The sequence below is a fragment of the Dermochelys coriacea genome, chromosome 2 (assembly GCF_009764565.3).
Source record: "Dermochelys coriacea isolate rDerCor1 chromosome 2, rDerCor1.pri.v4, whole genome shotgun sequence".
NCBI classification, from domain to species: domain Eukaryota; kingdom Metazoa; phylum Chordata; order Testudines; family Dermochelyidae; genus Dermochelys; species Dermochelys coriacea.
In genome coordinates this window covers 68,088,480-68,115,107 of record NC_050069.1, presented here as the reverse complement: position 1 = coordinate 68,115,107, position 26,628 = coordinate 68,088,480, and the positions used below count along the sequence as shown (strand labels likewise).

The window sequence follows — 26,628 nt, the reverse complement described above, 5'->3', positions numbered from 1 at the left end:
GGCCCACCATACAATTTCCATACACAGATGTGGCCCTCAGGCCAAAAAGTTTGCCCACCCCTGGGCTAGATGATCTGGTGGTCCCTTCTGACCTTAAACTCTATGACTGTGATTTAGGAATTTAAAGTTAAGCAAGAGAGCTTGAGAATTAAGGTCCCTAAATTTCACTGTTACTTATTAAGATGAATAGGGCAGTTAACTGGGGGTGCTGAGCACAGTGCTTGTGAGGGGCCAAGCACCTTCAGTTCTTGGTAACTGTTCTTGCCTTCAGTTCTGAAAGTTGCTTGGCACTTGACAGGATTTTGGCTTTAGTGGTAATATTTCAGGCTATTTGTCTGAAAACTGAGAAAGACAGTGCTGCACTGATTCACATGCGTAAGGATACCATCATACCCAGAGGAGCTAGAAACGTTCTGCATCTTTATTTTAAAATGAAAGCAGAAAATACTGGCTATACCAATAGTCTATGAAATATCTTACAACTTCCATGGTGTGTGTTTCTAGTGGCCCTTGAGTCCGCGAACTGTAATTCTGGTTTTTGTAATCATAGCACGTGTCTATCCCTAACTGATTTCTCATCGTGCTTAGGCAATTGAAAGATTTTAACCAGATTCAGTCACTGTTGAGTTGCTCTGAGTTTGCCCTGTGACCTAGAGGTGAAAGGTTCTGTACCCATTAACAGACTTCTGAACCAACCAATTTCAGACTCCCAATTTATATTCATAGCAGTAATTCGTTTCTTATGTTCTGCATCACATGACATCACTAGGAAAGTAACTCATTGCCTTGTACAAAGAACGCTCTAGTTCAAGAGTAGGAGGGAGGATGAACAGAGATATACATTTAGAAATATTGACTAATTGCTCCCTTGAATGGGAATGCTGACTGCTGGAGAAAATTTAGACCAGCTTTTCATAAGAGATTTTAACACACAACTTCATACTGAAAAGATGAAAGCGATGGAGTGCACACAAGAAGCATCTTTTAAATTAAGTACTTCACTTTTATGCCAAGTGAGTTAATGGAAAATGTTATGGGTAGACAGAGTCAAACAAAGTTACTAACTTTTATATGCATTGTGTGTGTATGCAGTGTAATACATTGCATGTGTATTGTTTGTTTGGTCCCTTTGTGCATATGCTTTGATAGTATTCAATTAGCTGACCACGTACAAATACTACACACACAAAAATACATTAGAAGTACACTATTAATATTACAACTAAAGCACATAAAAGTTAGGGAGTGCCAGAATGAAGGTTGCACCCTCCCTGGGCTGCTCAATCAATCTTAGGGCTTGTCTTCACTACAAGGGTAAGTCGACCTAAATTGCACTATTCCAGCTTCGTGAATAATGTAGCTGGAGTCGACATAGTGTCTTCACTGCGCTGCATCGATGGGAGATGCTCTCCCAACCACTTACCGCTTAATCTTCTCAGGGAGCTGAAGTACTGGGATCAACTGGAGAGCACTCTGCCGCCGATTTAGCGAGTCTTCACTAGAACCGCTAAATCAGCGTTGATCTTCCCATAGTGAAGACCAGTCCTCAGTTCTTCCCAAATCCCCAACCCATCCCCCCCCATCAGCTCCTTGTCCCACTCTCTGCCCAGCCAGTCCGAATTCTGCCCCCACACCTTGTCTACTCATTAGATCTATCTCATCACCTCCTTCTCTTCACCCCACTGGTTCCCAGTCTCCTTGCCCAGCCAGTCCCAGTTTCTTTCTCCTCCCCTCCTGCGCCAGTGGTCCCAGTCTCCTCCCCTGTTCCTGTCTTCTCCCCAGGTTGGGGCAGCATGGGGGCATGATAGAGTTTCTTGAAAGATTGCCAGAATTTTTAACATGGGCAAAACAACTTATATTTCCCTCGTCTTGATTTCCGCAATGGCTGAACCATTTTGGCTGGAATTTTCTAGAAAAGTTCAAACTGAGGCATACATCTGGCATGGAAATTTTAGCCCAAATAGATGAAATATGGAAAAGATATAAGTAACTGAAAAAAGGATCTTATAGTGGGAAGTGTCCGGTATCCTTAATGATAGATGATGCTACCAGCTTCGCCTGTAATAAGGAATTTTTAAAAACTTGTGATGATGATCTCACAGTTGAAGAAAGGTGTTAAACTTAACTTCAGAATAGTGTCTTTTCTTCTTAGGATCAAATTCTGAATGAGGTCCATAGGATTAAAGCTTCTGCAATAGTAACAATTTGAAAAAATGTACAAGATTGTAATTTTATTAAGATAACAATGGGAATTCAGTGCCAAATTGATATTTTTGTCTTTTGTATGTTATGCACTATGAGTCCATTGTGTCTGGTAATGAAGGTCAAACTTGAATGTAAAGTAGAACTGCCTTTCTAGACATTAATCCATGCAACAACACCTTCAAACAAGTAGCTTTTATGTATGTCTTGCTTTATAAAGGTAGCTGTTAATTGCACATTAGTCAGGATGGTTAGTAATTAATCTGCCTCCTCCCTCAATTCTGATAGAGTAGTTTGATGGATAGTCCCACATTTCCTCTCCATACAGAATTCTTGTTATTTCATAATAATTCAGGGGTAGCATTTGGGACACTGTTAGATGGAAAGGCAGTTACATTCTCCAGGCCTTACAGGCCTTAAGGAATTGTGATTCCTGGGGTGAAATTCTGGCCCCTCTGAAATCAATGGTATAACTCCCATTTACTTTATTGGGGCTAAGATTTCACACTACTGCCCTCTCCGGTTCCCAAAGCATCTGTTAATGTAATTTCCAAATGGGGCCAGTGTTTTATTAGGCATACTTATAACTTGAAAGTGTATTTTGTTTGCTAAGGATTAGGACCCTCAACATTGACTAGCAGGACTAGTGCAACTGATTTGATGCTTAACCTAAACCATTGACTACCACCTTTCCCCTCATTTTCCACCCACCCTCCTCCTAAGGAGTATCTGTATATCTTTTGTTGTCTAATATCTGTTCTCTTTTTGTTTCATCTAATGGTTTTGATATTAAATATATCTATTTTCAATTCATATCTAAAAATATGGTTTCTGAGATCTACATCCATCAAGCTAAATATCCTTCACTTTTGCTGTGTTTCTAGGCATTGCAAGGAATCTTCTGGAATTAATTACCTAAAATAGTGATATGAAAAGGCCCTCATTCCATTTAGAAACTTGAGCCTAAGGAAAGTAGTTCAGAGTGGCATAGCTGAGGCTTGGAAATCTTATATCCAGGTAAGAAATTTATTTTTCAGACTGTGCATTTTAATTTGGAGCTGGCAAAAATTCCTTTTAAAAAGCTGAAAGATACTATCTCAATTTAATGTTCACAAATCTACATCCACTAGGGAGCAGCCTGCTTGAGATCTCTGTAATGTGTTCTGTTTGTAAAGATGCACCAAACTTTAATTGCAGCTTTCATAACTAGTTTCTCATGTGACCGGAAAAATATAGAAACATTATAGTATGTAACTAACAATAGGGGAAGAATGAAGTTTCCATATAGAGAATTTCTGTTTACCAGTACAATAATTATTTCTTAGTACCAAATTCATTTTGGCTAATTGCTTCTAAAGGCAAAAGGGTGGAAAATAAATAAGAAGTATGAACTGCAATCCTAGAATTTGTACTTGTTTGGACCCTTCTGTACTACAGCTACAAACCTCTCAGGGGACTCTACTAAAACACAGTTTTTTTTGTGTAGCACAGACAGGAATTTCACCATATTTCTGTTCTATATTAATGAGAACTTTGTGGTGGATTGGTGGAACATACTTACCTGTAGAAATTGGCTGAAAAGCTCTAGGAACAGACGTGGAAGACAAAGAAATCTGTGCAGAACATCAAGATTAAAGGGCTGCAAACTTCAAATTTTTAAAATGACTATTGCACGATAAAATTACTTTTTTGATAGCACGCCTTTTAAATAGGAAATGTCAATTGTTTTAAAAATTCCTTTTAGAAAAATTGCAAATATATATTTCTGCTCAGCTGTTTTATATTACAGTAGTGCCCACAAGGTCCCGACCAAAGCTCATTGTGCTGGAACTATATAAACACATTTGAAGACATAGGGTGAAATCCTGGCTCCAAGGAAGTCAGTGATTGATTTCAGTACAGGTGGGATTTCACCCAAGATCCCTGCCCTGAAGGCCCCAAAAGGGTCTTTTAGACAAACCTGAGCGCAACACCTCAAACATATTCCTGCCCTCCTTGCCTCATCCTACTTCTTTCCCTTTTTCTCTGCCTTTTGCCCATTCAGATTCAGTTTCAGCCTTGCAGCTGGTTACTGGTAAGCATCAGTTTGGCAGGGTTCAGGGAAGAATGTACACCATGAACAAACACAAAACTGATTCTTATACACAGTGCTGTCAAATACGGAAAGTGACCAAACTGAAAAAATATTTTGCCCTTTAGTATTTCAGTTAAGTTACCTTAGGGGATTGCTGGTGTACCTATAGTAAGGACAAAATTTTGAGATGGAAATTTGTAATATTTGAGTTGGTGGTATCCCTTTTAAATAGTGTTTAAAAAGTCAAATTTTACACTATAAGAATAATGAAGTAAAGTCTTCATGAAAGGTATAGAATAATTCCATAGTGGTTAGTGGATATACTTACAGGGGGTTTTTATGATTCATGTACACAGTTTAAGGTACCATAAGCTATCAATAATTCAGGGAGTGTGTGGGACTGAAACATGGTCTTGAACGCTATTACTATTTCCAGCAAATCAATTTGTTCCCTTTTTTGGTGGGAAAAAGGGGTGGTATTACTAACCAGAAACACATGACATGAAACGGTTGCCAAATGTTCCAGTGAAAATCAGGGGCACACTTCATAATTATGAAGATGGTGTTTGCCCTAGTTTATTTTCCCTTCACGGATGCAACTGTAACTGTTGCAGTAAATTGTATGAATAATTGATCAAGGCAACTTCATGTGTTGCCTCAAGTGATATGCTTATTGCTTTTCAAAATCATACTTCATTCTTTGTACCACAGCTTCTTTGTACCACAGCTCATGTGCTTGTGATTTTTCTGATGTTTCTTTCCCCCCCAAAGGGAGTACTGGCTTTTGCTTCAATTTCCTCCATTATTTAACTGAAAAGTTGAAAAAAAAAAAATGAACAACATACTTAAAAAATAGAAAAACATCCATGGTCCTGGGAACGGTGCAGTATACACATCTGTTTTCACATAAGCATGAATTGCAGGCTTTACAAATATGAAACATGTAGCTCTTGCCACATTCTAGCTAAAGTGTTCCGTAATTTGAGACAGTATTTAAAATGAAAACAAAACTATAGTTTCTTTACCATACTAATAGAAAACATTTAAATTTACCTTCTAAAGCCAACCAAAAGAATGACACAAAGCTGTTGAAACTGATTTATGATGCCTTTTCTCCCATAGAAATCTCAATACAGCCTGAAGGTGCTGTCATGGGAGCTGGCTGGCTGGCTGGCTGAGCTCCAGCTGTGTTCAAAAGTAAACTTCTGTACCGCAAACCAAAACTGATGACTTTGATTTCTTTAGTCATCACTTTGTTTCTGAGATATTATGGGGTGAACTTTTATTCATTGCTTTTTGCAGCTTTGTTTCTACTAAGTATGTACTGAAATTTCAGCCTAGCAAATTTCAGCCTCTTTATGATTAAAAAACCCCACATTTATGTGACTTCAGCATTCATGAATCAGCAGTGCTCAAAATATTTAGCCATGGTGGAAGTACTGACGAAAGCAATCTCTCTATTTCCACCAACTTCACTTTGATGGAGCTTCACCTTAAAATACATTTGTGCAGAGGAAAAATACCTTTGTTTTTCATCTGAAATACCAAGCCCTCATTCAAGAGGAGAGTTAAGGGTCAATATGTCCTTTCTGTTCTGCAGAGGTGTCTTTAGACCTGGGGGAAATAGGCCTTCCTACCTGTCCTTTTTTTTTTTCTTCCCCCTCCTGCTAAACAAGATCAAATGTGGCAGTGCAATTTTTGCTAAATCCAGTTGGTTCCTACAATAGAGCCATTTATCCTGCAGAAGTAAAGCTAACATAGCAGGTTTTCATATTAAACCAAATTTTATGTCTTTGTTTTGAAGACAGTATCTTCTTTAGTGGATTTTTTTTTTTAATGGTTCAGACTGAACATTTGAGTAATGGCTTTGTCTTTATTTAGATTGTGGACTGTTATAGCAGTTGCCTCTCTTTTGTTTCAGCATGTTCCATAATTCGACCCCTTTCCTGTTCAGGGGTGTGGGAAGAGTAGGATCTTCCAGGATAAAAACCACTCTTGTCATATGTTTGTATAGCACTGTAACGGGGTTGGGACTCACCACCGCAACACCACCTGCTGGCTCGTCAGGGAATTAGCTCAGTCCAGTGTGGAGCACCCTCCACTGGTGGTGTCCAGTCTGTCTCTCGCCCTCCCTTGGTGCCTGGACCCACATTGCTCTCTTCTTGCGGCATCCTCTTCAAGACACTGCCCTCCAGCAGTGCCCCTTAGTCCTGGCTCACCCCCTTTTGGGGGGAGAGCTTATCAGCAGTCTTTCACTTCACCCAGCTGCAGCGGCCAATCACACCCCAAAGCCTAACCCCTTGTGCCAGGGGTCTGGTGCAGTCCGCTATCACCACGTCCAATGGCTGGGTGTATGTGCAAGGGGGAAGGGAGGGACCCAGGCCCGCCTTCTACTCTGAGTCCTGATCCAGGGACCCTTTGGTGGCAGCCTTCCTGCCCTCCTTCTCTCCCTGTGTCGCTTCCCCTTCGGCCCCTTTGCACCTGCCCGGCCCTTCCTTCAGGGCCTGCAGCCTGGCAGATACCGGGCTGGAGTTCCCTTCTGCCGCCCCGCCCCGCCCCGCCCCGCCCCGCCCCTGGTGCTAGTCCCCTCACACAAGAGACAGACCTTCACCCTCTGAAAGCCTGGGAAGGACTGACTGCTCCCTTCCTGGGCAGCCTTTATATAGGGCTGAGCCTGGCCCTGATTGGCTAACTCTTACTCAGCCTCTGATTGGCTCCCTAGCAGGCCTTCCCTGATATAGGAGTGGGGCAGCTACCCCACTACAAGCACCCATTACAATGGCCCCGATCCTTCTATATCCCTGGCTAAAGCCTCCGCTTTGCCTTTGTTCCCTACACATTCCCAGTCCATTGCACCTCCAGCCTTTTATGGACTCACAGCAATACAAATTGGAGAGAGTCCAGAGGAGAGAAATAAAAATGATAAAAGGTCTAGAAAACCTGACCTATGAGGAAGAGTTAAAAAAACTGGACATGTTTAGTCTTGAGAGAAGAAGACTGAGTGGGAACCTGATAACTGTCTTCGAATATGTTAAGTGCTGAAATAAAGAGGATGGTCATCTGTTGTTCTCCATGTCCACTTAAGGTAGGACAAGAAGTAATGGGCTTAATCTGCAACATGGGTGATTTAGGTTAGATATTAGGAAAAATGTTTCCAGCTAATATTTCCAGGATAGTTAACCTCTGGAATAGGCTTCCAAGAGAGATTGTGGAATCCCCATCATTGGAAGTTTTTAAGAAGAGGTTAGAAAAACATCTGTCAGGGATGGTCTAGCTATACTTTGTCCTGCCTCAGTACAAGAGGCTGGACTAGATGACCTATCGAAGTCCTTTCCAGCCCTACCTTTCTGTGATACTAACATTCACCAGAGGGAGTCTAGGACATAATGTCTCTTGGACCAAGGTTTATCTCTAACAAGATGTAGCATGTGTTCCAAACTTAAAAATTGCCTTTCTAGCAAAGCTACTAGGTCTACTTTCTAGGTTACTTTTGCTGCAGGTCTCCTCCTTGTCCTAACCTCTCACTGTGATCTACCAGTCACAGGGGACATGGAAGGGATAAGGAGAGGGGGATATTTGTAGAAAGCTTTATCTGAGAAGTGGCTTCTACTAGACAGAGAGAACTTTCCTCAGGCTATTAAATGTGACAGATTGGGTCTGGGTGTCTCTTGGGGAGGGGGGGCGCACTGAGGGTTTGGGGGAGGCATCGAAGAAGCTTAGGTGAATTTTGGCTGGAGATCGTAGGTAAGCAGAAAGGCTGAGAAGCAAGGAAGGGTCTGGACACCTAAAAAAGATAGATCCTCCGAGAGTTGACAAAAGGTACTGAGGCCTGGTCTACACTGGTGGGTGGGGATCGAGCTAAGTTACGCAACTTCAGTTATGTGAATAACGTAGCTGAAGTCAACATACTTAGATCTACTTACTGCGGTGTCTTCACTATGGTAAGTCAACAGCTGACACTCCCTCATTGACTCCGCCTGCGCCTCTCGCTCCGGCGGAGTACTGGAGTCGACAGGAGAGTGCTCAGCAGTCGATTTATGGCGTCTAGACTATCCGCGATAAATTGACCCTTACTGTATTGATGGCTGCTTGTCGATCCAGTGGGTAATGTAGACAAGCCCTGAGTGTGATACTAGAGAGCAGCAGTTCCCTGAAGGATAAGAGTGAAGGAGTCTAAGGGCTTGTCTACACTACCAAGTTTTGTCGACAAAACTTGTCGACACCCAAAAGTCGAGAAAACAAATCGCCAAAGGGTGTTCATACTTGCTCCCTAAGTCGACAGACCATGTCCACACTGGGGACACCACCACCGACAGGGTGAGCAATGCACCGTGGGTGTATATCCCATAGTGCAGTCTTGTGGGAAGGAAGAGCTGATCGCTGCACATCTTAGGATTCTCTCCAAGTTCTCCCACAGCCCCCTCAGCTGCTGAGAGCAGCATCCTGAGTAGCTTTGTGAGCCGAGGAATGGCAAAGCAGCACAGCAATCTGTCCCCCTCCTCCTGCGGCAGCAGTTGGCCTGCTGCTGTGTTCCTAGTGCAGGGAAGAACAGGAGCATGCCAATGATTTGCTCTTTGTCCCTTCCCCAAACAAGCAGCACACAGATACTTCCCAGAGCTTTGAAAGGGGAGGGGCTCATGCCTGCAGGGCAGCAGAGATCAAAACACTGAGCAGAGCAATCAGGGCAGGCATTGTGGGATACTGGGGGAAGCCAATTCTGGCGACAAAACAATCAGCAGTGTCTTCACTGGCTCTTTGTCGACAATAAAAGGAGGGGAAAAGACAAAAGTCTCTCATAGGAATGGAAGTTTTTTGTTGCCCAAACTGGGTGTTTTTCATGACAAAAGTCTCATTGTAGTGCGAATGCTCTTGCTGTTTTGTTTCCAAAAGGTAGTTTTTGGAAACAAAACTTGCCAGTGTAGGCAAGTCCTGAGGAAATAGGGCCTTGGTTCCAGCACAGGCAGGAAAGTGCCATGCTTCAGCACCTCACTGCCTGGGTTATAGGCTGTTTTGACAACAAACCCGTTATCTGTCTGTTTCCTTTGACACACACAAAAATAATAATCATGAATATAGTTGCATTTAAACATATAATAAGTATGCTAATTATTGTATGACTTTTTTTGTTTGAAAAGTAGCCTGTGTCAGATTTGGTGTGGAACTACATGAACCGAAATTTTCAAGTCTTAAAACTAACCGTTCACTTGTCCAGAGGAAACGGAAGAAAACGTTAGACTTGTGGGTTTACATTTCAAAGAGTAATTTGTTAAAAAATGTTTCCAAGTTACTAAACAGATTTACTTCTTGAAAATTCAGTCGCTGCCCTAAGAGTAAATAATGTAAATTTGGTGTTAAAGTTTTTTTATACATATTAATTATTTGCAGTTTTGGGGAGCCCACCTCACAATCATAGTGAGATAATTATGATTAGCATAATAATGAAGAATTACAGCACAACGACTACCAAGTGAGACATCATCTAATGGGATTTTAGTCACCACTAAATGGTAACTGCAAATCTCAGTATAACCTTAATTATCTTCTGGGATGTGTCTATGATGCAGATAAATTGTTTTCCTGCTGACCGCATCACCTAGTCAGAATAACCAATTAGGATTTCTAAAGTTCATACAATCACTATGGGTCTTGCCCCTGCGGCTACTCCTTTGCTAATTCTTGCAGGCGTGCTGCAAGAATTTTAAATAATTTGTCAAACATTCTATAGTGACTCTAAATGTGCAACCTAACAGTATATGTATTGTAAACACAATTTAGAGCTTTGGTTACAAGCATCATTTTTTTTCAACCGAATATAGTTTGTTCTTTTCTCATAAGGTTTATATAATGCAACCAGTTTTGAGTTCAACTATAATTCAGATTCAGTTTCTTTACACCACCTGACTTCTGCTTCAGTAATATCTTCTGTCAGATAGGTTTTTCGTGTTAGGTTGACAAGACTTTACAAGTTTCAGAGTAGCAGCCGTGTTGGTCTGTATTCGCAAAAAGAAAAGGAGTACTTGTGGCACCTTAGAGACTAACAAATTTGTTAGTCTCTAAGGTGCCACAAGTACTCCTTTTCTTTTTGCGAAGACTTTACAAGTGATAGTTGTGTACTTACTTTTCCCTCTCTCTCCACTGTACATCTGTACTTCACCATGGATTGCTAGTGTTTCATAATGTGGTCCTGACTCTATTCTGATAGTTGCATCCGATGAAGTGAGCTGTAGCTCACGAAAGCTTATGCTCTAATAAATTTGTTAGTCTCTAAGGTGCCACAAGTACTCCTTTTCTTTATTCTGATAGATCCACATAGATACACTGGATCTCTGAATATATTGCTTTGCTCACGTTACTTACACTTCATTTCCATATAATCTGTGAAACTGAACATTCTTTTCAGAGTAGCAACTGTGTTAGTCTGTATCTGCAAAAAGAACAGGAGTATTTGTGGCACCTTAGAGACTAACCAATTTATTAGAGCATAAGCTTTCGTGAGCTACAGCCCACTTCATCGGATGCATAGAATGGGACACACACACACACACACACACACACACACACACACACACACACACACACACAAAAGTTGGAAGTTACCATACAAACTGTGAGAGGCTAATTATTTAAGATGAGCTATTATCAGCTGGAGAAGAAAAACTTTTGTAGTGATAATCAAGATGGCCAATTTAGACAGTTGACAAGAAGGTGTGAGGATACTTAACATGGGGAAATAGATTCAATATGTGTAATGACCCAGCTACTCCCATTGGTACAAAGAAGATTCTTTGTACCAATGCTGCAAGCATTTTTCTGTAGAATACAAGACAGGCTGCAGTTTGAGGGACTGGTGCTTTGGGATGGGATGCAGAAAGCCTTTCAGAAATAAAGAAATAGAAGTGATGCTCTCAGGCAAGACTCAATTGTTCAGAAGAAAGGCATGAATTATTATTTTCCACCAAATGCATCCGATGAAGTGAGCTGTAGCTCACGAAAGCTTATGCTCTAATAAATTTGTTAGTCTCTAAGGTGCCACAAGTTCTCCTTTTCTTTTTATGAATTATTATGTAGATTATAACATAAAATTAAATGCTCTGGTTGAGGACTGTTTAGCAGTTCCTCAGCTGCAAGTGAACTGAAAATCAGGCTGGCAAAAAGTACAGTCAACAAAATGGTTGTCTCTATAAGCTATTATATGTGAATGTGTCTCGCCTTCATATTGCTTGAAATTTAGTTGTTCTTGTAGATCAAATATGAATATCTTACCCTTTTTTGTTGTCATTATTGTACTAGCTATGACAAGCATAGCTGTCACTATTACATTATTTCCTCTCTTTGAAACTTGGGTTTTCACTAATCTAACCTTTAAGATTAATTTTTCCTTGGACTACTACTACATTGTTTCCAGGTACACGTATGTGTACTTATTACTCAATTTGAGTAAAATAAGAATAATACATTTCATGCTTCACCTCAAGGCATTAGTGTAGAACTCTCCTATTTGAGTACTGACCTGTACAATTGGATAGGTGTGCATTATTATTTTCAGTTTTCTGTGAATAATTGATGAGGCTGGGCAAATTGACAGGCCCCAATCTGGTAATGCCTCATTGTACGAGGCACCACACACACTCACAAAACAAAAAGAAAATCTCTCTCCTATGTGCCCAAAGCAAGCTAATGACACTTGGTGTACTAGCATGGTATGGCGAATCTTAGATTTGCTATAAATAAGGATTTATTTTAAAAATAAATAGAATGTTTGGTTTAATTGTGATGTATTAACACTTGGAATTCTAGAAATCTGTGCTCAGCTAAAAGAAAAGGAGTACTTGTGGCACCTTAGAGACTAACAAATTTATTTGAGCATAAGCTTTCGTGAGCTACAGCTCACTTCATCGGATGCATTTGGTGGAAAATGCTCAGCTAATTTCTTATAACTTCATAAGTTATTTCTTATAACTTCATCATTTGTAACAGAATGCCTCTGCATATGATAGGAGTTGCCATGTTGGATCAAACCACTGTGTATCTAGCCCAGTATGCTCTCTGCAACAGTGGCTGGTACTGAATGTTTCAGAGCCAGGTGAAAGAACTACACAGTAGACATATGTGAGATAATCTGCCCCTCACAGAAAGTTTCATCCTTCTCTACTTTTAACTTCTCACTTTTAATTTAATTGTCTGACCTCTTATTTTGTGAAATGCTATAGATAGAACATAAGATCCGTGATGTACCTTCTGTACATCATTCATCATTTTTTAATCATGTCCCCTCCATTTGTCTCCTTTCTAAGGTAAATAATCCCACTCATTTCAATCTTTTTTGATGTGAAAGTTTTTCCATGCTTTTAATCATTCTAATAAGCATAAGCTTTTGTGAGCTACAGCTCACTTCATCGGATGCATTCGGTGGAAAATACAGGGGGGAGATTTATATACACACACAGAGAACATGAAACAATGGGTTTATCACACACACTTAAGGAGAGTGATCACTTAAGATGAGCCATCACCAGCGGGGGGGGGGGGAGGAGGAGGAAAACCTTTCATGGTGACAAACAAGGTGGGCCATTTCCAGCAGTTAACAAGAATGTCTGAGGAACAGTGGTGGGTGGGGTGGGGGGGAGAAATAACATGGGGAAATAGTTTTACTTTGTGTAATGACTCATCCACTCCCAGTCTCTATTCAAGCCTAAGTTAATTGTATCCAGTTTGCAAATTAATTCCAATTCAGCAGTCTCTCGTTGGAGTCTGTTTTTGAAGCTTTTTTGTTGAAGGATAGCCACTCTCAGGTCTGTAATCAAGTGACTGGAGAGATTGAAGTGTTCTCTGACTGGTTTTTGAATGTTATAATTCTTGACGTCTGATTTGTGTCCATTTATTCTTTTACATAGAGACTGTCCAGTTTGACCAATGTACATGGCAGAGGGGCATTGCTGGCACATATCACATTGGTAGATGTGCAGGTGAACGAGCCTCCGATAGCGTGGCTGATGTGATTAGGCCATATGATGCTGTCCCCTGAATAGATATGTGGACAGAGTTGGCAGTGGGCTTTGTTGCAAGGATAGGTTCCTGGGTTAGTGGTTGTGTTGTGTTGTGTGGTTGCTGGTGAGTATTTGCTTCAGGTTGGGGGGCTGTCTGTAAGCAAGGACTGGCCTGTCTCCCAAGATCTGTGAGAGTGATGGGTCATCCTTCAGGATAAGTTGTAGATCCTTGATGATGCATTGGAGAGGTTTTAGTTGGGGGCTGAATGTGATGGTTAGTGGCATTCTGTTGTTTTCTTTGTTGGGTCTGTCCTGTAGTAGGTGACTTCTGGGTACTCTTCTGGCTCCGTCAGTCTGTTTCTTCACTTCAGCAGGTGGTATTGTAGCAGCAGGTATTGTAGTTGTCTTGGAATTAATTTGCAAACTGGATACAATTAATTTAGGCTTGAATAGAGACTGGGAGTGGATGAGTCATTACACAAAGTAAAACTATTTCCCCATATTATTTCTTCCCCCACCCCCCACTGTTCCTCAGACATTCTTGTTAACTGCTGGAAATGGCCCACCTTGCTTGTCACCATGAAAGGTTTTCCTCCTCCCCTCCCCCCCGCTCCTGCTGGTGATGGCTCATCTTAAGTGATCACTCTCCTTAAGTGTGATCATAAAACCCATTGTTTCGTGTTCTCTGTGTGTGTATATAAATCTCCCCACTGTATTTTCCACCGAATGCATCCAATGAAGTGAGCAGTAGCTCACGAAAGCTTATGCTCAAATAAATTTGTTAGTCTCTAAGGTGCCACGAGTACTCCTTTTCTTTTTGTGAATATAGACTAACACGGCTGCTACTCTGAAACCTTTAATCATTTTAGTTACCCTTCTCTGAACCCCCTGTAGTTTAAAAAGTATTCCTATAATTTGTTTTCCCTTCTAAACTAAAATTTACTTGTTTCAAAAAGAAAGCAAAGCCTCATAGACCAGCAAAAACAGACTTGCTAAATTTCAAGAGTATGGCTATTTTTTTAATAATAGGGAACAGTCTTAATTTTCTTAAAACTTTAACATTAGCAAGGAAGTTGTATTAACATATATAGGTAGATGTTTGTGGAAAAATTGCAGAGAGCCCAGTGGAGGGCAACGAAAATAACTAGGGGGCTGGGGCACAAGACTTGCAAGGAGAGGCTGAGGGAACTGGGGTTATTTAGTCTGCAGAAGAGAAGAGTGAGGGGGGATTTGATAGCAGCCTTCAATTACCCAAAGGGGCATTCTAAAGAGGATGGAGCTAGGCTGTTCTCAGTGGTGGCAGATGACAGAACAAGAAGCAATGGTCTCAAGTTGCAGTGTGGGAGGTCTAGGCTGGCTATTCGGAAACAGTATTTCACCAGGAGGGTGGTGAAGCACTGGAATGGGTTATATAGGGAGGTGATAGAATCTCCATCCTTAGAGGTTTTTAAGGCCGGCTTGAGAAAGCCTTGGCTAGGATGATTTAGTTGGTGTTGGTCCTGCTTTGAGGAGGGGATTGGACTAGATGACCTCCTGAGGTCTCTTTCAACCCTAATATTCTATGATTCTGTGTTTAATATTAAATACATTTGTTTTGAAAGCACAGATTAGGCAAGTTGTAAAGACCCAATGACTTCTGCTTTTAAAAGAGTCCTTAGTATTGATATTAAAAAACTTCTTCCCTTGAGGGACTCTGAGGTTTTTATAAAAAGAAAAGGAGTACTTGTGGCACCTTAGAGACTAACAAATTTATTAGAGCATAAGCTTTCGTGAGCTATAGCTCACTTCATCGGATGCATTTGGTGGAAAAAACAGAGGAGAGATTTATATACACACACACAGAGAACATGAAACAATGGGTTTATCATACACACTGTAAGGAGAGTGATCACTTAAGATAAGCCATCACCAGAAGCAGGGGGGGGAAGGAGGAAAACCTTTCATGGTTTTCAACAAAGAAAACAGAACGCCACTAGCCATCACCTTCAGCCCCCAACTAAAACCTCTCCAACGCATCATCGAGGATCTACAACCTATCCTGAGGGACGACCCATCACTCTCACAGATCTTGGGAGACAGACCAGTCCTTGTTTACAGACAGCCCCCCAATCTGAAGCAAATACTCACCAGCAACCACACACCACACAACAGAACCACTAACCCAGGAACCTATCCTTGCAACAAAGCCCGTTGCCAACTCTGTCCACATATCTATTCAGGGGATACCATCATAGGGCCTAATCACATCAGCCACACTATCAGAGGCTCGTTCACCTGCGCATCTACCAATGTGATATATGCCATCATGTGCCAGCAATGCCCCTCTGCCATGTACATTGGCCAAACTGGACAGTCTCTACGTAAAAGAATGAATGGACACAAATCAGACGTCAAGAATTATAACATTCAAAAACCAGTTGGAGAACACTTCAATCTCTCTGGTCACTCGATCACAGACCTAAGAGTGGCTATACTTCAACAAAAAAGCTTCAAAGAGAGACTGCTGAATTGGAATTAATTTGCAAACTGGATACAATTAACTTAGGCTTGAATAGAGACTGGGAATGGATGAGTCATTACACAAAGTAAAACTATTTCCCCATGTTTCAGAGTAGCAGCCGTGTTAGTCTGTATTCGCAAAAAGAAAAGGAGTACGTGTGGCACCTTAGAGACTAACAAATTTATTAGAGCATAAGCTTTCGTGAGCTACAGCTCACTTCATCGGATGCATTTGGTGGAAAAAGCAGAGGAGAGATTTATATACACACACACACAGAGAACATGAAACAATGGGTTTAGTGTGTATATAAATCTCTCCTCTGCTTTTTCCACCAAATGCATCCGATGAAGTGAGCTGTAGCTCACGAAAGCTTATGCTCTAATAAATTTGTTAGTCTCTAAGGTGCCACACGTACTCCTTTTCTATTTCCCCATGGTATTTCTCCCTCCCACCCCACCCCCCACTGTTCCTCTGATATTCTTGTTAACTGCTGGAATTAGCCTACCTTGCTTGTCACCATGAAAGGTTTTCCTCCTTTCCCCCCCCCTACTGCTGGTGATGGCTTATCTTAAGTGATCACTCTCCTTACAGTGTGTATGATCAACCCATTGTTTCATGTTCTCTGTGTGTGTGTGTGTATAAATCTCTCCTCTGTTTTTTCCACCAAATGCATCCGATGAAGTGAGCTGTAGCTCACGAAAGCTTATGCTCTAATAAATTTGTTAGTCTTTAAGGTGCCACAAATACTCCTTTTCTTTTTGCGAATACAGACTAACACGGCTGCTACTCTGAAACCTGAGGTTTTTATGTAGAGCAAATAATTACCTATTTATTTTGACTTGAGGATCCAGTGTGCTTCAGAAGGTAGAGCACTGAACTGTGAGTGGAGACCACTCCTACCTCTGCCACAGTCTTGCCATGTGCCCTTGGACAGATCAGTTAACCTTTTTCCTCACAGTTTCACCATCTGTAAAATGTGGATAATTCCTACACAATTCTATAAAATACTTTGAGATCTTTAGCTGAAAAATGCTTTATAAATGCCAAACTTGTGCTATTTATAAGTGGGTTATGACATAACTTACAGTAATTGTTACTTAGAAGTTTAGTGTTGCTTACATACAGGATGGATAAAAAATCAATGATGTTTTTATTAAATATAGGTTTATTTTTTAAATTAACTTTGAAATAGATGACCTATGTAAAGACTGAAACGCATTATAATCTAGTCAAATAATTTGAATTAAATCTATAATTTTAAATTTAAATACAATATATTATTATATATACCATTTACATAGAGTACATGTTTGCTGCCCAGTTTTAAAGGAAGTCAAACTAATAAATGGTGGAAGACACTGGCTAAGCACCCAGAGTCATGGTTTGTTGATGTGCTAAACCAACTTTTTTAAAAGCAGTAGCATCTTCTGCAAGAGAAGAGAGACTATTTTTTCTTCCTTGCATAATGACAGGTTTCAGAATAGCAGCCGTGTTAGTCTGTATCTGCAAAAAGAAAAGAACTTGTAGCACCTTAGAGACTAACAAATTTATTTGAGCATAAGCTTTTGTGAGCTACAATGAAGTGAGCTGTAGCTCATGAAAGCTTATGCTCAAATAAATTTGTTAGTCTCTAAGGTGCCACAAGTACTCCTTTTATTTTTTTCTTCATTTCAGTCTTTTCAACAGTTCAGTTCAATGACTAGTTCAAAGTTAAGAAACCAACTGGGAGCTGAAAAAGCAGGAAAACCAGTTTCTTTTTCCAGTCTGTACATAAAAACTCGGTATGAGGAAAGGGTGAGCTCTACTAGTTCTAAAATCTTGAAGGACATGGTGACCAGAAACAATATCAATTCATTAACTGCGGATAGTACTTCCTTTTTTAAATAATTCAGTTACCTTTCATTGCAAAACATATTTTTCAAAACTTATTTCTTATGTAACCAGCACTTAAGGTACCGATAGTATTATTTAATAAAAAATGCTATTTTGTGCATTTTAATTGAATTTAAATTTCCATCCAAATAAGCTGACACAAATCCTCAATAAAATATTAATCCTCTAGTAAATCAGAAATGCATTAGTCACAATTTTCTAATGTATTAAAAATGTAAAATTTAAAGACCTGAATGAATTGAGCTGTATAATTGCTCAAATAAATGTGCATGAATATAGTGTATCCTCCTGATTAGCAAGAAAGTGCACCAAATTAAGTATAAAGGTTGTATTTAGTTGCAAATAAATATTTTAATTGTTACCAACTAATTAGACTCAACCTTTGTTTAGAAAGTAACTAAAAATATGAATACAAAACAATTAAAATTGATTATTTAAGTCAAGGTTTCTTGCATGCTGATTTAAATCATTAAAATTGGTGATTTAAATCACTTTGACTTAAAGCCCTGTGTATGTACAGACAGTAAGAAAAAGTAAAAGCAAAATAAAACCACCTAATACAGGGTGCGTTGTTGTTGTTAATCATTTTGAAAGAAGGAGGATACTGAGAATTGACTTTAATGGATACCAATCAAGAACAAAAGTGCACAATGAATGGAGTACAGTTGCTGAGATAGGACAAGGATGGTAGAGACAGAAGTGGTTATAATGAAGGGGGGTGGAAAAGACTTGTCCCAAAATGAATATGTGACAGTTCTAGTCTGCCTGTGTCTTTGCAAAAGATTTCCATTTGTCTTTTGTCAAGTAAATTAATGAACAAAACTAACGAGTTGGATTTGTTAACGCTTTCTAAGCATTCTAAACAAAGCAGAATTTTGCTAACTTTGGGCTAATGTTTAAATAGTTAGCCAGGTGGGAGATTTTTGTTTTCTTAAGTACTGTAGGAAAATTAAGCAAACATCCCATAAACCTAGCCAGTTGCTTTATACTCCATACTTACATTTGTAAGTATGCCAGAACATAGGAAAAGGAAGAGACATACACTTTTTTTTGTATGAATGCTTTTATTTCCTGTCTCGGACTGGGAAAGAAGAGCAACAGAGGGGTTTTGTTAAATACAGCAAAATCTAATTACAGCTTGATTTAAAGCCACATTTACACAATGGCTGAGGGGTGAGTTCACTTCCACAAAAACAAACTCAATTGGCTCCCTACTGTGCATCCCTGAACAGTAAGATGTGTTACCTGGAGAGCAGCTGCCTCCCTCTACTGGCACTGAATTTCTTTACATTTCTGTTTCACTTTTACTACTTGATGCAAAAAACCAAAACAAAACAAAAAAACACCTCCAACATACACACACACAAACACACACTCTTATGTGTCAGTGTGAACAGTATGAAATCTCCAGAGTGAAAATTTTCCAACTGGCTAGGGTGAGTTGTAGAATCCATATTCTTAAGTACATGAATGCTGTATGTTTTCTTTTTTTAAATAAAATGCAGTGTTTATATTCTGAGCAGTGAAATCTTAGTATTTCATGCCTATAAGTGAATAGAAATTTTGTGTATTCTGTCCTTGAATAGCTATTTTTCCCATTAATTCAAAACAAAATTGATCAAAATATTCAATTCTTACCTTTACAAACTTATTTTTTAATTAAATGCAGAATCCTCCAAAAGATGCAGATTAAGAACTAAACTTCCTGCTGATGTAACTCCATTGAAGCCAATGGACTTAAATGCTTATTTTTTCCCCTGTTGCTTTTACCCTTATCTGTTACTATTTTGATGTGCTGTTGCCTTTTCATCACAGCCTCTCAGGAAAAATGTCTCTAGCCCAGTAAGAGGAGCAGAAAACTGAACTCCTCTTTTCCAGCACTGTATTCACCGTAGGCATTTTTTACACTGGGAGCTTGTCTACACTTAAAACGCTAAATTGACACAGCTGCACTGCTCTAACACTTCCGTGGAATCAACGTACAGTCATGGGAGAGGTTCTCCTGTCGGCATAGGTAATCCACCTCCCTGAGAGGTGGTAGTGAAGTCAAAGGAAGAATTCTTCCATCAATATAGCTCTGTCTTGGGGACTTAGGTCAGCTTAACAGTGCAGCTTGGAGGGAAGGGGGCAATTTTTCACACCCTTGACCTATGTAGTTAAGCCAACCTAATTTTCTAGGCTAGACCAGGACTGAGTGTTTACACTGATGTAGTTTCACTGGTGCAAACCCCCTAGTAAACTGTGACATGGCGTGCCAGAGTGAACTGTGACTTTTAGGCAATGTCTACACTGCACATCTTACAACAGCGTGGCTGCAGCTGTGCTGTTGTAAGGTGCACAGTGTCGCCGTTCTCTATTGCCAGGAGAGCTCTTTACCGTTAACAAAATAAAACCACCTCCACAAGGGGCTGTAGCTTCGTCGCCAGGAGCACAGCTCCTGCCGACAAAGTGCTGTCCACACCAGTGCTTTTCATCGTTAAAACTTTTGTCAATCAGGGGTGTGTTTTTTCACACACAAGAGCAACAAAGGTTTCAGAGTAGCAGCCGTGTTAGTCTGTATTCGCAAAAAGAAAAGGAGTACTTGTGGCACCTTAGAGACTAACAAATTTATTAGAGCATAAGCTTTCGTGAGCTACAGCTCACTTCATCGGATGCATTTGGTGGAAAAAACAGAGGAGAGATTTATATACACACACACACACACACACACACACACAGAGAACATGAAACAATGAGTTGATCATACACACTGTAAGGAGAGTGATCACTTAAGATAAGCCATCACCAGCAGCAGGGGGTGGAAAAGGAGGAAAACCTTTCATGGTGACAAGCAAGGTAGGCTAATTCCAGCAGTTAACAAGAATATCAGAGGAACAGTGGGGGTTGGGGTGGGAGGGAGAAATACCATGGGGAAATAGTTTTACTTTGTGTAATGACTCATCCATTCCCAGTCTCTATTCAAGCCTAAGTTAATTGTATCCAGTTTGCAAATTAATTCCAATTCAGCAGTCTCTCGTTGGAGTCTGTTTTTGAAGCTTTTTTGTTGAAGTATAGCCACTCTTAGGTCTGTAATCGAGTGACCAAAGAGATTGAAGTGTTCTCCAACTGGTTTTTGAATGTTATAATTCTTGACGTCTGATTTGTGTCCATTCATTCTTTTACGTAGAGACTGTCCAGTTTGGCCAATGTACATGGCAGAGGGGCATTGCTGGCACATGATGGCATATATCACATTGGTAGATGCGCAGGTGAACGAGCCTCTGATAGTGTGGCTGATGTGATTAGGCCCTATGATGGTATCCCCTGAATAGATATGTGGACAGAGTTGGCAACGGGCTTTGTTGCAAGGATAGGTTCCTGGGTTAGTGGTTCTGTTGTGTGGTGTGTGGTTGCTGGTGAGTATTTGCTTCAGATTGGGGGGCTGTCTGTAAGCAAGGACTGGTCTGTCTCCCAAGATCTGTGAGAGTGATGGGTCGTCCTTCAGGATAGGTTGTAGATCCTTGATGATGCGTTGGGGAGGACCAGTCCACACAAGAGATCCACTTCCTGGACACTACGGTGCTAATAAGCGATGGTCACATAAACACCACCCTATATCGGAAACCTACTGACCGCTATTCCTACCTACATGCCTCTAGCTTTCATCCAGATCATACCACTCAATCCATTGTCTACAGCCAAGCGCTACGATATAACCGCATTTGCTCCAACCCCTCAGACAGAGACAAACACCTACAAGATCTCTATCATGCATTCCTACAACTACAATACCCACCTGCTGAAGTGAAGAAACAGATTGACAGAGCCAGAAGAGTACCCAGAAGTCACCTACTACAGGACAGGCCCAACAAAGAAAACAACAGAACGCCACTAGCCATCACCTTCAGCCCCCAACTAAAACCTCTCCAACGCATCATCCATTCAGTGGCCTGAGAGCAGGAGTAGAGGAGTAGGATGGTGTGTGTAAGCCAGGGCAGGTAAAAGAGGTAGAGGATTGAAGGGAGGAAAAACAGAACTTGACAAATGAATCAGTGGAGGAAAGAGCGGGGAGAAGTGGATGAGAGCAACACAGAGCAGCAGTATTGATGGCTTGGAGATCACAGAAGGACTGGGAGGAGGGCAGAGGTAAAGTGTGTAGTGTTAAAGAAGATGAAGTGTTCCTAATAAACCTAAGTCCCTCTTCCTGTTTTATCTTGCCATTAAGCCATAACACTGAGTTTGTGACACTCCTATTTATTTTCATGGCAAGTGACTGATATCAATAGAATTACTACCATGTCAGTCTGTTATTGTTTGAAAGTTATATTAATGAGGGATATTGGCCCATTAGAGAGATTGAGTATAAGCTGTACGTAAAGGGATAGTAACCACAAGGGAGTGAAAAGGATTTGTTCACTTTGGCTTTCATTATGAAAGGTAGCATATAATGAAAGTGGAAGTCAGAATACAAGGTAATTTTAAGTTTAAAGTATTAGATCACATTCCTCTTGGCAAAGATCATGAGTAGTTGTTCAAGTCAGTGCTCTCATTGACTGAAAGGTTGCTATTATGCCATTGCAGGCAGGTCTTCCAAACACAGACAGTAATTTAAATTTCACTGTCAGGACAGACAGTACAAGATGTCTTTCCATAAAGTCCTTAGTCATGCTCACACAAGAGCCCTTTAAATTCAGGATTAAAACATTTTCTAAGTAATATCACAAAAGCTTCTATAATAGGAACTGATGGTTCAAAATGACTGGTTAGTTTTTAAAAAAAAACACAGGGTATCTTTTTGGGGATTCAGAGGTGAGCAGGCTGTATGGTATGTGTTCAAGGTATATGCATGTTAGATACCCTCCATATTTTATATAATGCAATCGGGCAAAGTGAGAATTGTTATTCGCTTTTATTACTCTGGTGAATTATTTTTACATTAGTTATCTAAAATACTGGACCATCTCTCCACTTGTATTTGCTGCTGTGATGCTTCCTTGTCCCTAGCTCTCTTTCCATTTCTTCTCATATAGAAGCAACATGCGGTTATGCTAATGTAGCAAAACTGGAAGAGATCTTCCTGGTACCTTTGCAGGGCCATTCTAATGGATTTTGTTTCTTCCTGGGGAATCTGGACTTTAAATCTAGCTCCTTTCATGGTGTCTTTCACCAAAAACTAGTGAACCCCCAACACAATCGTAAGTAGGCTGAATAAATACATTCTGAATTGAAGGTGATTTGGCCATTTGAGAGAACTAGGACTAAGGGCACCAGTTAGGTTCAGATACTTGAAATCACCTTCCTCTTTGCTGCTGCCTCAAACCAATCTCAGAAACACCATTCTTGCCCCTCCTATTCACGTTAGCTGCCATCCCAGTGCTCTCCCTTACACCAGCTACTCACGAGGTCCTGTAGTTTGTTGTATTTGCTATTCAGTGGTTACTAAGGGAGGATAATCAGGAACTCATGAGTTCAGACAGGGTCCATCAGGTATCTAAGAAATGCACATTATGGGAGTGTAAATGTAATGCCAAGAGAAAATTGAATGGGAGTATAAAATGGAAACTAATCATTTAGGAGCCTGTGCTAGCTTATTGATAAGATAAGACAATTCCAAACCATGGCCTTGATTACCTTCTGTGTCTCATTGAGGAGCTACACCATACTACAGATGTCTGCCTTTTTAACTCATTGGTGCATTGAGCCACTGACTGTGTAAGCATTCAGACAAGAAATTAATACTATTTTTCCATCTGGTTGCCTTGAAGACTATGTAAATTAAATCTATTTATCCGTAAAAAGTATGTCCACACTGCTAGAGATATAGTTAGTAAGTACAAGTTGCCACCTGCACTCTTGTGGGAAAGAGACCTGTCTGAATAACTATTTTTAAAGCAGTTATGGTTAAGGTTCTCCAGAGATCTAAAACAGTACTGTACAAATATACATCCAGCAGTGACATTGTGAAGGCAGATTCCAGAGAGTTTTAAAGCTTTACCCATGCAAAATTCCAGAATTTCTGTGGTGGGCCAGGAGATTCTGCCACCTGCAAGGCTTCTTTTTCTTCATAGGCTCCTCAGCACCCCAAATACCTTTTGTCATTTATTGGGGCTGTGCAGGCTCCACCATTTCCTCCCTTTAACAAAAATGAAAAAAGAGAACATGCCTCTCTCAATGTGATAATGTTCCATCTCCACCACCTCCCCCGCCCCCATTTCTCTTTTTTTGCCTTGTCTTGAACTATCTCAGTGACTTGGGCTTGATGTCCCTTTGTTTGAGGGAATCAATGAGCAAGTTTTATCAAGCACCAAGTTAGGCTTCAGCTGCATCCAAGACTAGAAGGGACACCATAAAATAGGACAAGATACTGTAGAAAACCAAGGCCCAGATCCAGAAAAGGACTTAAGCTGCCTAACTCCAACATTTGGTTACCACTGATGTACTCAAAACCCCAGCTCAGCTTCTGCCTAACCTTGCAGGTTCTCAAGTCCCTCAGTACCTACATTTCTGCCTTTAAAGTCCCCAGTCCTGATAGCTGATGTTTCTCCCATGCCTAAGCCCCTGTGGGATACTCAAACTAGGCATTCCTCTGCTTGGCTTGCTTGCGGGGCCCGATCCGTTAAGTGTTCTCAGAGCACACCTAAAGTGACACAAAATGGCCAGGGCAGAGGCCTCCCTTATAATCTCTAGCCTAGTGGTTAGGGCAAGTGAGAGGCCCTGGAGGAATTCTCCCCTCTGTTGGATGTGCAGAAGAGATTTGAAGTTGGATATCCCATCTCTTAGGAGAATTCCCTAACTGCTAATGGGCTATGGGGTATTCTGGGGCAGTTCTTTCTCAATCTATCCTTTTGAAGCGGTTTCATTGTGTATAAATAATTAAATATGCATTGGGCCAGAAAGAGAGAGAGAGAGAATAACTCTTATTGTGCAGTGATTAGAGCATTCTAAGAGGGGAAGTTTAGGTGTGCAACAACGTTTCTTGAAAGAAATAGCTTAGGAGCAGAACCCCAGTAGATAGTTCACGGTTGTGAATCCTAAGTAGCATTAGGCACCTCCATCCAGCCTGGACTTAGGCACCTAAGTACCTGAGGGGGAAGGGTTTAGGCCACACATTTCTCCTCAGGATCTGCTATTGGCTAGCTTAGGTGACTCCCTGCTCAGTGTGCTGGCTTTTGTGGAGCCAATTCTTAGGAGCCACTCTCTCCCATTCATTGTATAGGAAGCCTGGGCACCGAACTCATGGCGGTAGATTCCACTGGGTTGTTAGGCACCGCAACTCTGTATGTAGCAATGCCTAAGTCTCTTTGTGGATTTAGCTCTTTGTGGTTGGAATGACACAAGGCCCATCTCCTCACTCACCAACTCCTCAACTTTGTTAGTTTTGGGATGGTGAGGGGTGGAGGGCAGGGGGAGGAACACAATGTCCAGGTATAGACCCCAATAAATTTCCTCAAATATTTGGTGGAGATGAAAGACAAATTTTGATCTTAGAGAGACAAGATGGCTACAACTACACTGCATACAAATGTTAATCTTATTGTTTATTCAGACCCAGATATGAAGCAAAGATCTAATTATTTAATTATATTTTGGTAACTGGTTAAAAGATCGAAAACAAAGGGTAGGAATAAATGGTCAGTTTTCAGAAGGGAGAGAGGTAAATAGTGATGTCCCCTAGGGGTCTGTACTGGATCCAGTTCTATTCAATATATTCATCAATTATCTGGAAAAAGGGGTAAACAGTGAGGTGGCAAAATGTGCCGATGATACAAAGCTACTCAAGATAGTTAAGTCCCAGGCAGACTGCGAAGAGCTACAAAAGAATCTCTCAAAACTGGGTGACTGGGCAACAAAATGGCAGATGAATGCAAAGTAATGCACAGTGGAAAACATAGTCCCAACTATACACATAAAATGATGGGGTCTAAATTAGTTGTTACCACTCAAGAAAGATCTTGGCATCATTGTGGATAGTTCTCTGAAACCATCCACTCAATGTGCAGCAGCAGTCAAAAAAGCAAACAGAATGTTGGGAAACATTAAGAAAGGGATAGATAATAAGACAGAAAATATCATATTACTTCTATTTTAATCCATGGTATGCCCACATCTTGAATACTGCCTGGAGATGTGGTCACCCCATCTCAAAAAATATATATTGGAATTGGAAAAGGTTCAGAAAAGGGCAACAAAAATGATTAGGGGTATGGAACAGCTTCTGTATGAGGAGAGATTAATAAGACTGGGACTTTTCAGTATGGAAGAGAGATGACTAAGGGGGGATATGATTGAGGTCTATAAAATCATGACTGGTGTGGAGAAAGTAAATAAAGTTTTCAGAGTAGCAGCCTTGATAGTCTGTATCCACAAAAAGAAAAGGAGTACTTGTAGCACCTTACAGACTAACAAATTTATTTGAGCATAAGCTTTCATGAGCTACATCTGATGAAGTGAGCTGTAGCTCACGAAAGTTTATGCTCAAATAAATGTGTTAGTCTCTAAGGTGCCACAAGTACTCCTTTTCTTTTTAAATTAGAAAGTGTTATTTACTCCTCATAACACAAGAACTAGGGGTCACCAAATGAAATTAATAGGCAGCAGGTTTAAAACAAACAAAAGGAAGTATTTCTTCACACAACACACAGTCAACCTGTGGAACTCTTTGCCAGAGGATGTTGTGAAGGCCAAGACTATAACGGGGTTCAAAAAAGAACTAGATAAAGTCATGGAGGATAGATCCATCGATGGCTATTAGCAGGATGGGCAGGAATGGTGTCCCCAGCTTCTGTTTGCCAGAAGCTGGGAATGTGCGACAGGGGATGGATCACTTGATGATTACCTGTTCTGTTCATTCCCTCTGGGGCACCTGCCATTGGCCACTGTCAAAAGACAGGATACTAGGCTAGGTGGACCTTTGGTCTGACGCAGTATGGCCGTTCTCGTGTTCTTATCTATTAAATTGTACCTGGAGAAAACGGGGCCACTTCTCAGTGGTG

The 26,628-nt window shown here is 40.7% G+C and overlaps 1 protein-coding gene across 4 annotated transcripts in view; it reads left to right on the top strand.

Moving 5' to 3' along the window:
* The window catches only part of FAM110B (family with sequence similarity 110 member B), a 176,201-nt gene that overhangs the window by 44,651 nt on the left and 104,922 nt on the right, over positions 1 to 26,628 (top strand). For all 4 annotated transcript variants that reach the window (XM_043507830.1, XM_038392694.2, XM_038392690.2 and 1 more), the window contains exon 2: positions 3,087 to 3,219. The gene's annotated coding sequence lies outside the window, so the exon portion shown is untranslated. The remainder of the gene's footprint in view (positions 1 to 3,086; positions 3,220 to 26,628) is intronic.